Source organism: Bactrocera tryoni, chromosome 2, assembly GCF_016617805.1.
Source record: "Bactrocera tryoni isolate S06 chromosome 2, CSIRO_BtryS06_freeze2, whole genome shotgun sequence".
NCBI classification, from domain to species: domain Eukaryota; kingdom Metazoa; phylum Arthropoda; class Insecta; order Diptera; family Tephritidae; genus Bactrocera; species Bactrocera tryoni.
In genome coordinates, this window is record NC_052500.1 from 63,662,221 (window position 1) to 63,678,462 (window position 16,242).

Genomic DNA, 16,242 nt, shown 5'->3' on the forward strand with positions numbered 1-16,242 from the left:
AAAATATTTTCGAAAATAAACAATTCTGGTAGAGACGATAACTATAAATGAGTAGGGGAACATATGTAAATTTTAAAGCAATCGGTTGAATACTTTTTTTTTAGGACCATGACAGTTTCAGAAAATGATGATTCGAGAAAAATGCGTTTAGATGCCTGGTAGACAGTCGCTTGCGACACGTCGGCGACTATGAGCTGTAACTTATCAAATACTAGGAATTTCGGTCTGAATTTTTCACAGCATGTTTTCAATAGGTTTTACTGTCAAAATATAAAAACAATCGATTTTCCGAAGTGATTACATGAGAATACCCCCTTAAATTCCAGATTTCCCTTTCCATTACTTCAGAAATTGAGAAGCAATTAAAGGAACGGCCTTTAGGTCTGCCATCATATGGCCGAAAATTGTTTAAATCCAATAAAAACTGTTTAAGTCCCTAAGTACTGAATATTTAGACCCCGGTACGTTTAGTTGACTTTTGAACGAATATATCGGTCAATGTGTGAGATATGCAATTGAAATTCAGACTTTACTCCATATGATTGGTGATGGTATGTGAGGTACTTTAACGAATCTCAGGGAACATTTCATTAGTATGTGGCATATTAATAGCACCGTTTGGTATAATCATTTTCTTTTTGTAACAGTGTAACAAACTTTATGTCGGTCAGTTACTATAACTCGAAGTTCTCCATAACTCGAACTCTTGAATTGGCAATAGAAGTCAAATTTTTTATAAATTTACTTTCATAACTCGAACTCGAGGTTTTTTTGTGGATTATGGTGATTCGAGTGAGGGAAGTTTAACTGTATATATAATTGCATGGATTCCGATCCTCTGGTTGACGTTTAGCCCTTAAGGTATTGATTCTAGCAAGTTGCAAGAGGATAAAATATTTGGTTCCACCCTAACTTAGTACTCCCTTACTTATTTTACTCTACTTTCTTACAAATAACATGTGTTTTGTTATCATTACTATTTTAAATACATTTTTTTGTTATAATTATTATTTTCTTTATAAATTTTTTATTATTATACCACATATCAATATTTTTTTAAATTTTTTTAATTTCTCAAATGTTGCTTACTTTTTCCACAAATATTTCACATTGAACAACAACAATTATTCCGTCATTGCTGTTGTTATTATTGTTGTTAGTTTCGTAGCTACGTAGGTTGCTATATAAGTATATTTCTGGCCTAATAATGTAAATAGGCATATTTATCAACTGAAAATGTTTTTTTTTTGTTTTTTTTTTGTTTTGTCGATTGCTGTTTTGTTTCAGGCTCATACGCATAGTGCATAGATCCATGATTCGTCACCTGTGACGATCTTATAAACGTCTTTTGAAGTACCGCGATCGTATTTTTTCAGCATTTCTATACACCAATCCACACGAGCCTTTTTTTGAGCGATTGTCAAATTGTGCGGGATCCAACGAGAAAAAACCTTTTTTACGGCCAGGGGTTCATACAATATCGAATGTATGCTGGTGGGAGAAATGCATAGGCATGCCTCTATCTGAAGGTATGCTACATGACGGTCTTTCATTATCAATTCACGTACGGCATCGTTGTTTTCTGGCACAACGGTTGTTTTAGGACGACCTTCACGGAATTCGTGTTTGAGCGAGCGTCGGCCACGATTGAATTCGTTGTACCAGTTTTTCACAGTGCTATATGATGGTGCTTCATAGCCATACAAAGATTTTAGTTCATCGATGCACTCTTGTCGTGATAATCCACGTCGAAAGAGTTAATTCCATTTTTTGCCGAGATGAATTTTTTAATTCCCTGCAAATAAAAGAATTCAAGATTAAATGACAAAACGTTCTGAGTGATGTTATGCTAAAAAATGTCAAACTTTCCAATGGAAATGTCAGATTGCACCTGGCAACACTTAGTGTTGCCCTAGGCCAGAATATACATATGTATATAGCAGCCCTCGTACCACATTACATAGCTCATACATAGCCACATAATTTTACACTTTATTGTGATTCCGCACACGTGAGCCCTCTAAAACGTGTCTGCTCTTCAACACAGATGATTATTACTATTCGCTGTTATATATTATTCCACCTATTTTTATTTTAATTTTTTTTTTCAATTTTATTTCTTATGTTATATTGTATTTTTACTCCCTCCTAAGCCTCTCATAACACTTATCATAACAACAATGGTTTGGCAGCTCAAAGGTATGTAAATGCTTTGGCATTATTAATGGTTAGTGCCAAAGCCATTTTTTATCCACTTCTCACCTTACTTTTCTCGGCTACTCCTACATACGAGTATAGACTTGAAGGGCGGCCACAGCTCCACTAACGCTGAGCTATTTCCTATTCACATATCTGCTTATATGAGTATTTTAGTTTTTTATATTTCTTTGATATACTTTTTTGTAATTTTTTTGTGTTTTTTTTATTTTTTTTTTGCTTTTATTTTTGCGTTGTGTGTACGTCTTTTGTTTCCTTGCGGTTGCCCACTACAGAAAGTGGGACAATCCCATGCCTCAAGTACTCACACAAGTACTCGCTGGCGTACACAATAATCATAAGCCGGGAAGTCTTCAAATAGCCATGAAAGCGCGCGAAAAAGCACTTAAGTGCGCATGAATGTGTGTGTGATTTCTTTATATATAGTATTAACTGATTACACAGCGCTCTTGTGCGCTTATTATTATAATGTATTATACAATAATGTTGTTTTTGTTTGTTAATATGCGTCAATTGTCATAATTATTGTTGCCACAGCGGATTTCTCAACGAAACTGATTTCAATTTCAACTTTTCAATGCAAGCACAACTTTATCTAATAATATTTTTACTGACTAACGGTATTATAAAATTTTAATTGTTTTATTTTTTTTTTTTTTCATTTCAGCAATCTTTTAGTATTACTTCAACACTAGAGCGACGCGCCATTGCTGGTCATGAATGAACACAAAGTGCAAGTCATATGAGGTAAGTGCTATTTAATTTAAGCTAATTGTTACTGTTTCTTGTGTCGAACAAAAGAATAAACGGAGAATTTTAGTCCATTGTGAGTTCAGTATTAAATCGCATTCGTTCATAACCGTATTTCCAGCAATTTGTTGCTAATTCATTAACTGCAACAAAAGTAGCGTCTGCGACTCAGCTTAGTGGCTTCCATATAATTGACTTTTTACATTACGTATTACATAAAGGGTGATCCATATCGAGATTCCTTACTGTTTTAAAGGAAAAATACAGAAACTTCAAGGTTAATGGGGAATGTTTATTATCATTTGAAAGAACATCCTTTGGCATTTACTTTTTGAAGATAATACCTTGCAAATGTTAGCCGCAAAAGATAGTTCTTCCGTTGCGTCCTAGTTTCGATGACTCGTTCGAGCATTTCGATTGGTAACTGGCGAATGACACGCGTGTTGCTTTACTCCAAGGTCTGAGTCGAAGCGGAATTGTTCCCATAGACTTTAGAATTTATATATCTCCCTAGGAAAAAGTCTAACATCACAAGATCTTGGTGGCCAATCGACCGGCCCAAAACGTGAAATTACCTGCTCACCAAAGTGTTCTCTCAATAAATCCATTGATTGATGCGATGTGTGAGAAGTGGGGTGGGGATTGTTGAAACCAAATGTCGCTGAGATCACAAGCTTCAATTTCAGGTATCAAGTAGTCGGATATCATGGCGCAACAATTAAAACCTCCTTATCACTATCCGTCCTGTGTCGTTATAACTTGTCAAGAGTTCTTTCACCCTTCGTCTTTATAATTTCGTACCAGAAAATAGAAAATATTTGAAGAAGATTCAATAATTTTCTTATAATAAAAGTTTTAATCGACTTAAGAACAGATTTGAAGTACTAAATATCATTCAAAGCTCTATAAAAGTTCTCCATATTTCACCAGCTCTTTAAGTTTTCTAGGTGTCTATAACTGTTATATCACTTAAGCTTAAATTAATTTAGAGGGATATTAAAGCGCTTAACTCATAGTTACCATCCAAAGCTCTACTGTAGGGTTTAAATATAGTATAGATAAGCTAGTTTTGGACGTAGACGTGATCTTCAGGTTGAGCCCAATTGGTCAACAAGAACGTTGGTTCTTTGTGATTCCCTAAACTCCTAGATATGGAACACGTCACTCTTCTAGTTCGACGAAGCTTTCAGAGCCTGCCACAAGTTTATTTAGGCGGTTAATATCAGCACCGCCAATTCTCCAAGTTCGCATAAGGTAAACAAGATATGTGCGCCTATTGTACAGTGTCCAGTCAGAACACGTATATTTAGTCGTTCACCAGCGCTTGTTAAGCTTGCTTGAAATGCAGATAAGGGAACCTTCTTAGCGAGCTCATAACCTTCGGAGTTTTCAGCGATTCCGCTGTGACCAGACACCCAATCAAGTCTGTTAATAAGTTTAGCAAAGTAAATTGATGCTACTGATGAAGAAAGCAAACTCTCTTTGTCCGGTATTGTGCTCCTTGTTATCCAGTTCTAAGCAAGTATTACCGCTCTACTATCGGAGTGAATGCACATTTCACCGACAGTAGTCTCCCCCACCAACACTTTCCTTAAGCTTTCAATCATTTATGATAAATCTCATCTCTGCTGCAGCGGTTTCGCAACACCCACATATCTCTCTAAGGTATTTGCGTAGAAAAGAAACCGCCAGTAGATGGTTCTGTGATGCAGTAATCTAAGTCGTCAGGGACGCACAAACTTTTTTATACTCTCGCAACAATGTTGCTAACGAGAGTATTATAGTTTTGTTCACATAACGGTTGTTTGTAAGTCCTAAAACTAAAAGAGTCAGATATAGGGTTATATATACCAAAGTGATCAGGGTGACGAGTAGAGTCGAAATCCGGATGTCTGTCTGTCCGTCCGTCCGTCTGTCCGTCCGTCCGTGCAAGCTGTAACTTCATGATATCATGATGAAACTTGGTACACGTATTCCTTGGCTCCATAAGAAGGTTAAGTTCGAAGATGGGCAAAATCGGCCCACTGCCACGCCCACAAAATGGCGGAAACCGAAAAGCTAAAGCTATAAAGTGTCATAACTAAGCTATAAATAAAGATAATTAAGTGAAATTTGGCACAAAGGATCGCATTAGGGAGGGGCATATTTGGACGCAATTGTTTTGGAAAAGTGGGCGTGGCCCCGCCCCCTACTAAGTTTTTTGTACATATCTCAGAAACTACTATAGCTATGTCAACCAAAGTCTACAGAGTCGTTTTCCTCAGGTATTTCCATATACAGTTCAAAAATGGAAGAAATCGGATAATAACCACGCCCACCTCCCATACAAAGGTTATGTTCAAAATCACTAAAAGTGCGTTAACCGACTAACAAAAAACGTCAGAAACACTAAATTTTACGGAAGAAGTGGCAGAAGGAAGCTGCACCCAGGCTTTTTTTAAAAATTGAAAATGGGCGTGGCGCCGCCCACTTATGGACCAAGAACCATATCTCAGGAGCTACTTGACCGATTTCAATGAAATTCGGTATATAATATTTTCTTAACACCCTGATGACATGTACGAAATATGGGTGAAATCGGTTCGCAACCACGCCTTCTTCCAATATAAAGCTATTTTGAATTCCATCTGATGCCTTCTCTATATAATACGAGTATAAACATTAGGAACCAATGATGATAGCGGAATAAAACTTTACAAAAATACGGTATTTGAAAAATATGTAAATGACGTATTATGAAATCTCGATTATCACTTTACCCCGAACTTAGCCCTTCCTTACTTGTTTCCAAATAACATTAATTTTTCAAAACTGTTCCATTGCCAAATTACTAGATCCGCAGCTGACCAGACAATTACCTTATAAAACGTTATTAGTTTGTCTACTGTTTTGCCAAGGCAGGTAACCACTTTGGGTGAGAGACCCCAGCTGTTTGCAGTGATATAAGACCAGTATAAAGCTACTTATGTCTTTCTTACTCTCCTCAGTGTTTGGCTGCCTCATAAGCTGCCTGTCTACCCAAGATAAGCCGCAAGTACTTGACACTGCCTGCGTATTGACAACTAAAGCCTCTCAGTGTAAAAAGAAAAACGAAGTATTTTACCTCAATAAAAGAATTCAATAAGTAACATTAAGAGTATCTAGGGCAGAGTCTTAATAATACCAACCAAAAATCAGTCAAGAACTGCAAAGGCTAAGAGTTTAATTTTTTGAGTGCGAAAAATTACCAAATTTAACTTAACATATTTTTTAAATCGCTCAACTGCGACTCAACTCAGAGTTGTTTCGCGCTGTGCGATTTTAAAATGCAACCCTAATTAACGCACAAATTTATTTAACGACGATAACGCATTTCACGCTCTGCAGCAGCAACACTCAATTTATTTTCATTTAAGATATCAGCTGCACAGACGACTGCCATCCTTTTTGGAAGTATTAAAAACTCGGCACTGTTTTTATGAGACAAGAACTCACTCAGCTAAACTTCCCAGCCACTCCACCACCGCTCCAACAATCAGCAACCGCCAACCAATTTCCTGCATTTTCAAGTTTTCATTGCGGTTTAGTAATTTTCAGTGGTCTCACTTCTTTCACACTCCTAAAGCCGTATGACGACCACAAGCAGCTTGTTTCTGTATGTGGCACAAAGCTATTTTTTGCTTTCCTAAAGCGTTTTGTTTTAGGGAAAATGGGAACAGAGAATACGGCAACATGCCTCCTCTCTCTCACGCTCTCTGCAGCTTTAAGAAAGAAAAAAATGTATAATAAACTGCAGGCAAAAAAGCGAAGACGAATATCCATCATCATTCATAATTTTTTAGCGTTGCGGTCAGACCGCTTGGGCTACTGGTGTGTGTGTTACTTTGGAGGAAAGCTTCATCATTTGAAAGCATTATTTGTACGACTCGTATGTCTTAAATTGACGTAAGTTTTCTGGTATATAAGAAATTTTGGCAGGTTGGTTTTAAAGTTTAGAAATTAAATTTTTATGTATTTTTACGTCGACAAATGTGTCTTCAAATGACCTTCTAATCTTAAAAAGTCTAAGATTTGTGATTTGACGTAACAAGGCACAGTCAAGGAAAGAAATTTAGAAAGTAATAAGTAAATATTTGATTACCTGTTTAAAAAGAACTCAAATTATCTGCCAGCCTTTCATGGGAGATTGATGGATATTTGCCTGGCTTGATGAGGCAGGACACTGAAATAAGTAGGTGAATGGATCAATATCAAAAGATATTTTCATATCATGAATAGTTAAACCAGCCAGATCATGGAATAACACACCGTAAGGCTTTTTCCAAGGGGAATTTGTAAAGTCTAAAGTCTATGAGAACAATTCATCTTCAATTTTGGTCTTGTGTCAAAACATCACGCGCATGGTTCGCCAATTTCCGGTCGCACGAGGGATCGATAATTGGACTCAATGGATGAACCATTTGAGACGTAGCCGCGGCCAACATTTGGAAGGGATAATCTTCCAAAAGTATATACCAAAGAATGTACTTTCGAATGATAAGAAACATACTACATTAAATTTAAAGTTTCTGTGTTTTTCTTTAAAAAATAGGAAACCTCGAAATGGATCACTCTTTATTTACAAAAAATTATTTTAACGAATTCCTTCAAGAATACGAAATGTTATTTCACTGCTAATTGAAGGAGAAAAGAATAAAAAATTAATGACGAATCGAACAAGCAATTGGCGTAATTAGATAGAGACAGAATACCAATTATGGTAGTAGCTTGGAGCGTCCACAGCTTCTTATGTAATATAATCTTTGAACAAGAGAACAAAACTCAAATATAGAGAGCAGGAGTAGTAAAGGGTCGTTATAAAACCTCATAGGTCTAATTTCGATCTACGAGTCGAAGCAGAAACATAACAAAATCGGTTTGTTTCTAAAGTGGTTGGTTACTGGTCATATAAAGTGGGTTATTTACGACAACGTCAAGCGAAAATGGTTGTGATCAAACCGCTGTAATCCGACGCAAACAGTGTTCCAGCCAGGATTGACGATCGAGAAGGTTTTGCTACGAGTTTGGTGGTATTGACAGATAATAATATATTAGAGCTATTCTTCTAGCAACAAACTCTTTATTCGGACCTGCAGCATCAACAAAAAACCGTCTAAGAGAAGCCATCGACCAGAAGAGGCCAACTTTGGTCAATAAAATAAGTACTGTATTCAATTAGATCCTAGACCCTACATATTGATGGTGACTCGGCAAAAACTCCGGGTGCTTGGCTGGGCTGGTTCGAATTTTTTTCTAGTTAGTAATATTCTATCACTTCAATATCTCTTATTTCAATTTGTGAAGTGGCCTAAAAGTTAGTCTCGTAATCTTTGTCGCTTCGAATATCTAACTAACTTAATAAAATCTAATATTTGTCATGGCTTCACCGCTGATGTAAAGAACTTTAGACCTATAACTGGAAATTCAAATCATATTAGGTTTATCATGAAGTTTTTAATACCCAAAAGGAAATATCGGAGGTCCTATAAAGTACATTCATATATATGTAAATAATAAGCGTGAAGAACTTGAAAAGTTCGAAGAAGATCCGACGTTTTTTAGCCAAATTTTTTTCAGAGATGAGGCTTATTTCTGACTCAAATATATGTGAACAAGAAAAATTGCCATCTTTAAGCTGAAGAGCATCCTGAAGAGATTCAAAAGCTGCCAGTTCATCAGAAAAAAACAGGTGTGGTTTTTGGGCTGGTGGAATCATCGGTCATATTTCTTCAAAAATCATGCCAGGGAGAACGTAACCGTCAATGGCGACCGTTATTGCGCCATGATAACTGACTATTTGAAGCCTGAAATTGAAGCTCGTTATCTCGGCGCCATTTGGTTTCAACAAGACGACGCCACTTCCCACACAGCGCATCAATCAATGGATTTATTGAGAGAACACTACCGTGAGCAGACAATTTCACTTTTTGGGCCGGTCGATTGGCCACCAAGATCTTGTGACCTCACACCGTTAGACTTTTTCCTAAGGGGATATATAAAGTCTATGCGGCCTATCCCGCTTAGATTAAAGCCTTGCAGCACAACATCAAGCATGTCATTCGCCATATACCAGTCGAAATGCTCGAACGAGTCTTAGAAAATTGAACTCAACGGATGGGTCATCTGAGACATAACATTTAAAAGAGCTTCAAAAACTAAATGACAAGGAATGTTCTTTCGAATTTCGAATTTAAATTTGAAGTCCGTGTTTTTTCTTTAAAAAAAAATAGGAAACCACGAAATGGACCACCCTTTATATACCCTTTTATGTATTTCTTCTTTTGTATTCTGAAATAAATTCGTTACTTCCTTTAAAACCTATCGGCGATTTCGATAATAAATCGCTTTTCTAACACTTCGACACCACAGCCGAAGTTTCTACCGTTCTACCACTGAACTCTTTATTCATCAGCGGCGACTGATGGTCTGTCGATTACATTACGCAAAACCACTGACTGGTGAATTGTAAGCCACGGCTTGTCGGTCGCAATTAAAACTTCTAAAATTGAAATTAAATTTGCATTAAAGTGGGCTACAATTTCTCCCACCCTACCAACGCTTAGCCAACGCTTAGTGCTTCATATCTTTTGCCGATTACTTGCAGCGCTGACCATTTACCAACAGTTGTTGCTGTTGCTCGCTTGCAACTTTGCATGACTTTATGGCATCGTCGAGTTGTTTTGTAATGCTCATATTTCAGCGCAGATCAAAAATAATTAAAAGAATGTGCGTTGCTAATTCAGCGCTTATAATGCTGGCAACTTTCAAGTCTTAATACACACACACATACAAACATGTTACATAAGTTAGTATGTGTTTCACCAGGTCCAACAGAATTTCTGTGGGTTTTCTCTCGTTTTACTGCGCAGTAACGACGGCTAACTAACGGTAAGCTAATTTTCCTAATTGAATTTCTGGTATTTGATAGAGAAGTTGTTATCGATATCACTTGAAATTAGTTGGTCAACTTTGTAAGCACCGTAAAATCAGTTTAACTGCATCTGATTCGACAATTAATGGTCAGTTGATTGAATTTTTATATTAAGAAGTTCTTAAATCCTTTGATTTGTGGTTGCACTCCCAAGCGAAAACATTTAAGAATGCAATGGTAAAGTGATTATCGCCGAAAATCGATAAATCTCAAGAACTGGGTCAAAATAAAGTAAGAGGGTAGGAGATGCAGTCTTTTGTTATGTTTGAAGATAGCGGACCACTGTAGTTTCTTTCAAGCGGAGATGGCTGCCAACAAGGTACCTGCAGTTGCTCCGAAGTGCAGCTTCCTTCAGAGATGCGTGCATTCACTTCGATAGCCGAGCAACTATACTCAGCTCACAGCAAAATCACCGGAAACTGCAAAGCCGATAAACTTGCTAGGGAGGGCACTCTTATCCCAATTTCATTCGATTGGAAACGTGTAGGTTTTCCGTTGTCATCTTCCGTTCGAGCGCTGGATCTCAAGTTAACTCGACAACCGCTGGTCAACAAACAGAACTTGTGCAAATGCGAGTCTCTTCTGATCCAGAGTGAACCGTAAGAAGTCCTCCGAACTACTTACAATTGGCAAAGTCAGTTGTAGGTGTTCAGACTGCATATTGTCGAACGCTCTTAGCCAAAGCTATAAGGAGGAAGGCATGGTGCTATTATCTTGTGCTTTTCTTCTATTTCCCGGCTTTTGCCAAACTGATATTGAAATATCTCGGTAGACACAAGTTCGGCGTACCTGGTCGGTTAACATGACCCGATAACGATCGCCATTGAGGATACGTACTCACCGGCATCATTTTTGAAAAAATATCCATCCACCGGCCCACAATCCACACCAAACCGTCATTTTTTCTGAATGAAATTACAGTTCTTGAGTCTCATGAGGTTGCTCTTCGTCCCAACTTTTATACCCTGCATATAGCTGTCATACAAACTGAAAGAGCGGAATCAAATGCTTGTATGGAAAACTTTCGCATTTTACAAGATATATTCACGAAATTTGGTATGTGTTATTTTCTAAGGCAACAATGTAATCTCTATACTATACTATACTGTACTATAGCATATACATAGATTCCATACAAACTGAACACATAGTTACTAAAAGAAATGCACCTGTGAAGGGTATATTGGCTTCGGTGCAACCGACGTTAACGTTTTTTCTTGTTTTTTTTTTTACATACCCATTGAGCCAGAAATGTGCATCATCGCTGAACAAAATTTGGCTCGTAAACGTCGGATCTTCTTGGAAATTGTCAAGAGCGAAGCAATGTCACTTGTGCAGGTCAAGCGGCTTGAGATCTCGATGTAAAATGCGCTAAAACGTTCCATACGTTAGTCCGAGTTACTGCGAACGGCACCGAATCGACTCTCCACGGTCTTCGTGCACACTCTCTCCTACGGCTGCTATACTTTCTGCACTGAATGCTGGACCTCAAAAAGAAGAAAAAAGGCTATTGAAAAAAGTACTTCTACTTCGTATATATACTACTACTACTATTTAAAATTTATTTTTCATACATATGTAAAGGAGTCCCAGCTTTCTTTAAAATCACACTATTTTTACCCATGCGCAACCCATAACTCTACAAGTCGATTCAAACTATACTCACGCGTTATAAAAACATATGTTGTGAATATCATATTTTTCTTATGACATAAATTTTATAAAAACTATGTAGCTGCACTTCCATGGTCCTTTGAGAGCTCATGTGTTTGCAGTCATGTGACCCCTCTTTGCTGACATTAAACGAGTAATAAAACCAAAAATATTCTGGAATTCAAAATACTAAAGTGGCTTTCTTGCCAGTATGATCAACAACTAGAACGGGCATTAAATTCAGTCTTGATTCGTTTTCTTTTTCATTTTTTGAAGACTCGTAAAAGACAAGTGGGGTGCCAATTATTTTGCTACTTGCTGTAGTTTGAAGATGTCATAAAAGCAGTCGACTTTGGAAATAAAAAAACATTGAAAGTACTGTGCATATGTCATATACTCGTATGTATATCATATATGTATATGTAAGTATGTAAGGACGAATGGATAAGTGAGTAAACCCATAACATATTTGGAGCATATGTTCAAACAGTTGGTGCTAAAATTGGAGCTTAGTTGCTGTATGTAAAGTGCTGATGGAGATGGATTGGAGGGTTTTTTATTTAACAGGCATTCTTTAGAAAATTCAATTGATTAGATACAAGATGTAAAATCGATTTTCACAAGCTTCTATAGAGGCGAATTTTTCACCAGAAAAAGCATACGTCATAAACAGGAACAGTTAGTAATCACTTGATGTTAGGGCTAAAAGTTGGATGCATAAAAATATCCCAACTAAACTCCCACAGCATCTAGCGAGTCACTATTAATATATGTATGTGGCCGGGCGCTATGCGGATAAAACACAATTCATATTCTATTGGTAAAAGCTCGCCGCTTTTGGGCGCATACTTCCATAAGATGGTCCAATTGTTGGCAATACAGATCCAAGTTAAGAGTTAGACCGCATAGGAGCAGTCCATAGTAGATTATTCATGGTCAATCTCACCAAACACATAGGAAAACCTTCCAGACCGACAATCTTAGCTCGGCCCAAGAGGTGTTTTTCGATTTTGCTCCCTTTCGACCAAAAATAGCGTTTATATTGCTCAGGAGATGTTGGACTCACTCCGACCCTGATGTGTTCCAGCGGATCATAACTAGTAATAAATCATGGGCTTATGATTATGACGTAGAAACCAAAACTGTATCATCCCGATGGAAGCCAAGACCGAAAAAGCCTGGCAAGTTAGGTCAAATGTGAAGATTTTGCTAAGGGTTTTCTTCGATTGCAGGGATATCTTGATATCTTGCCAAAAGGCCGTGCGGTCCATAAAAAATATTACCTGCAATTGTTGATAAGATTTGTGAAAGAAAAAAAATTGTCTATGGCACCATGATAACGCCCTTGCTCCCACATCGCTGTTTGTGCAAGAATATTTGCCAAAAACAACACATTAATGATGCCGCAGCCGCCGTATTCTCCAGACCTGGCCCCATGAGAATCCCAAAATTGAAGTGGTCCATGAAAGGACCTTTGAGGAGATAAAAACTGCATCAAAGGAGGAGCTGAGCAAGATCTTACTATTTTAAGTGCTTTGAGGATGGAATGAAAAGCTGGCAGAAGTGCAATATATCTGGGCGCGATTACTTTGAAGAGAACAAAATAGGGCTAGGGCTAGAGTTATGCACTGTGACTTTTAGTTTACTCAAAGGAGACAAAGTAGTGCTACTTTGGACTGAGTAGGCAAAGTCCTCTTCCAATGAACAAAGACCAAACTCTACAAGTCCCTCATCATTTCGATGAGTCGGTCTTACGGGGTTTGTCCGGAAAGTAATAGGGCTGAGTGGATTTAAAAAAATTTATTCAACCAATCGTTGCAATTCTTTAAAAATTTTAAAATAAAATAAGCATTAAAGGCGTCACGGAAGGCATTCTTCAGAATAGACTTGATAGCCGAGGTGTATGCTGCTTGGATTCCCTCTGTCGTCTTTAAATGCTTGGCTTTCATCGACCTTTTCAGGCAACGAAACCAAAAAAGTCCGAAGGTGCCTCATCTGGATTAGGTAGCTGTTCACAAGAGAGGCGATGTGACATACATACTTCCATTCGCCGCAATTTTTGGTCGTCAGTGAGCACTTTTAGGATCATCTTCGCGCACACCCTGCACATGTTCAAGTGCTCCGTCACAATGTGATGAACCACAGATATTGATATATGTATTTAACATCTGGGCAATTAACTTGAGACTGGAGTCGATTTACCCATGCCCGTCTCTGCCTGTGAATGCATCAGAGGCACCTATCTGATCGGTCCGGTTGTTTTTGAGGGGCGCGGGTAGAAAATTGGGGGCATATAATTGCAGAATGCCCGATGTACTCAGACATTAGGGATTTGGGTATGGGTATGGGGATTAGGGTTAGTTTTTAGTATGAGTGTTGTGTGTTGTGTTGTGTATATTTTGTGTGTCAGTGGGGTCCAATCCCACCTTCTATATTGGCCACCATTCCAGAGCAATATGAAAGCTCAACTGGTAGTAGTTCCGGCTACGAGGTCTGACCGGAGACTTCATTCTGGAACCACGGGGAGCAGGAGCCCTTGGAGGTAACTCCAACCTGCTCATGCGGACTGGCCCCTCGGGGAGTATCGTGGTGGTTGTGGTTTATACCCAAATGCGAGTAGAATTGACTTTTTGTCAGTTCGATGTGGAGTTGCATTGCAACTGGGTGCCAGACCCATAGTTCGACAGAGGTTTTAGATGGGCCTCGAACCCTACCAAGGTGGTTAGTGTGTCCATTCCACACTGCCAATTCGTACTGAAAATGCCTGGAATTTTCAGGGCGCTGATCAACGCATTGATTTGATCCGTTGTACTTTTGAGTACCGTGGGGTAAGGCTGTCGTCTACAGGTACCTACGTTAAACATTCTGGTTGTTGTGCCTGTGAATGGTAGTGGCTCTGGTTTGAATGTAAATGCAGGCAGGGCATTTTGTCCAATGTGGAGTCGCATTCCGGCCGGGTGCCGGACCCACAGTACGGCAGAGGTTTTAGGTCGGCCTCGAACCCGACCAAGGCGGCTAGGGTGTCCCTATCCACCCGAACCAATTGGAACCAAGGTATAAGTGCAGAAAACAATCATACTTTGGTTCTCCAAGATATGAGGGCTGAATGCATTTATGCTTTAGGGCGCTGATCAACGCATTGTATCGATCTACGTGCTTCTAGCAATAGAAAGCACCGTGAGGTTAGGCCTTCGCAGGCAGGTTCCGATCCAATTCAAGCCTTTTTATGGAAAACTTTTTTATTTCACCAGATATTTTCACAAAATTTGCCATTGATTACTGTTCAAGGCAATGCTAAAATCGCCGAATATATTGTTGATATCGGACTCCTTTATCGTATAAATCAAGAAAAAACACTTTTTATAAAAAAATTAACGTTAATGGTATTATAGCAACGGTACTACCGAAGTTAACGTTTTTTCTTGTAATTATTTAAAAAAAAATTATTCAAACTATCAGATCCCCAATTATATTGGAGATTATCGATAACTCGATAATATAATCACGAATAAGCCTACGAACTCAATAAATTGAATGGTAAATTTGTGTTTTTTATTTATGAACCGTCCGAACTTTACAATTGAAAACCGAGCCTTGAAAAAAGTACAAATAAATTGAGAGATCTGCGCAAAATATAAACGGTTGTACCATATACCTACATACATATATGTATGTATGGTAGTTTATCATTTGTTAAAATTGAGTTTACGGGAGTCACTGTCCGTGACGCATTCAAATTACATGTAAACGACCAGCATTTGAGTGTTTATTTGCACAGATTTTTTCAACAATACGCAGTACCAATTATTTTTTTAGGTTAAAACTTGAAATATTCTGGCATATGACGAGATGCTGTTGGAGCGCTTAAATGTTTACATAAAGTTTTCAACGGAATTTTACATCCTTCATTTCTTATTTTTATTTTTTTTTATTTTTTAATAAAATCTTTTTATTAACATTTTTATCTCTTTATTTTTGCCAACTCTGCAATCAGCGCTGTCGTTTTCTGCTTAAATATGACTAATTGATGCCAATGCTCTTTGTTGGGTATTTCATTTGTTTGCTGATTCTTGTAGCCGGTTTCAAATATGCCGAATTCTTTCCACTTGTGCTTTGCATGTTTCACACTTTCTTTGATTTCTACCTGCCGTTTTCGTTCTGCTATTTATATATATGCACATATATGAACACACTTTGGTTACCTGGAAATAATCGTGAAAATTTTACAAATACATACATACGTACATACACACATATTGCGGTTGCAGTTATGTGTGGAAATCAGTTGGTTCTGGAGAGAATTGTAATTATCTGTTTAATTCAATCTTCCATACATATGTACATACATATAATATTTACATGTTAATGATTATCGCTGAAGGCGGGAACAGCGAAGTCAATTTGCCGATTGAGGTTATGTGGTATTTGTTTTTTCTGCGGTATATTCGTTTTTGGGTAAAAAATTAAATCTTTGGTTAAGATATTTCAATAAAAATTAAAAAAGTACAAATACAGATGTTAATAATTTCATTTACAGTTTGCCTCTGGTTATTTAACAGGCTGGCTGTGAAGCAGCGTTGCGAATTTTCCAGTTCAATTTTTCAAAATGCAAAATTCAGAACTTAATTAAAAATAAAAAAATTTACTAAATTCAGAATTTTGATAAAATTTTA

The 16,242-nt window shown here is 37.7% G+C and overlaps 1 protein-coding gene across 3 annotated transcripts in view; it reads left to right on the forward strand.

Moving 5' to 3' along the window:
* Positions 1-16,242, forward strand: part of LOC120768068 (beta-1,4-glucuronyltransferase 1) — a 186,342-nt gene that overhangs the window by 161,467 nt on the left and 8,633 nt on the right. For all 3 annotated transcript variants that reach the window (XM_040094590.1, XM_040094592.1, XM_040094591.1), the window contains one exon: positions 2,885-2,964. The gene's annotated coding sequence lies outside the window, so the exon portion shown is untranslated. The remainder of the gene's footprint in view (positions 1-2,884; positions 2,965-16,242) is intronic.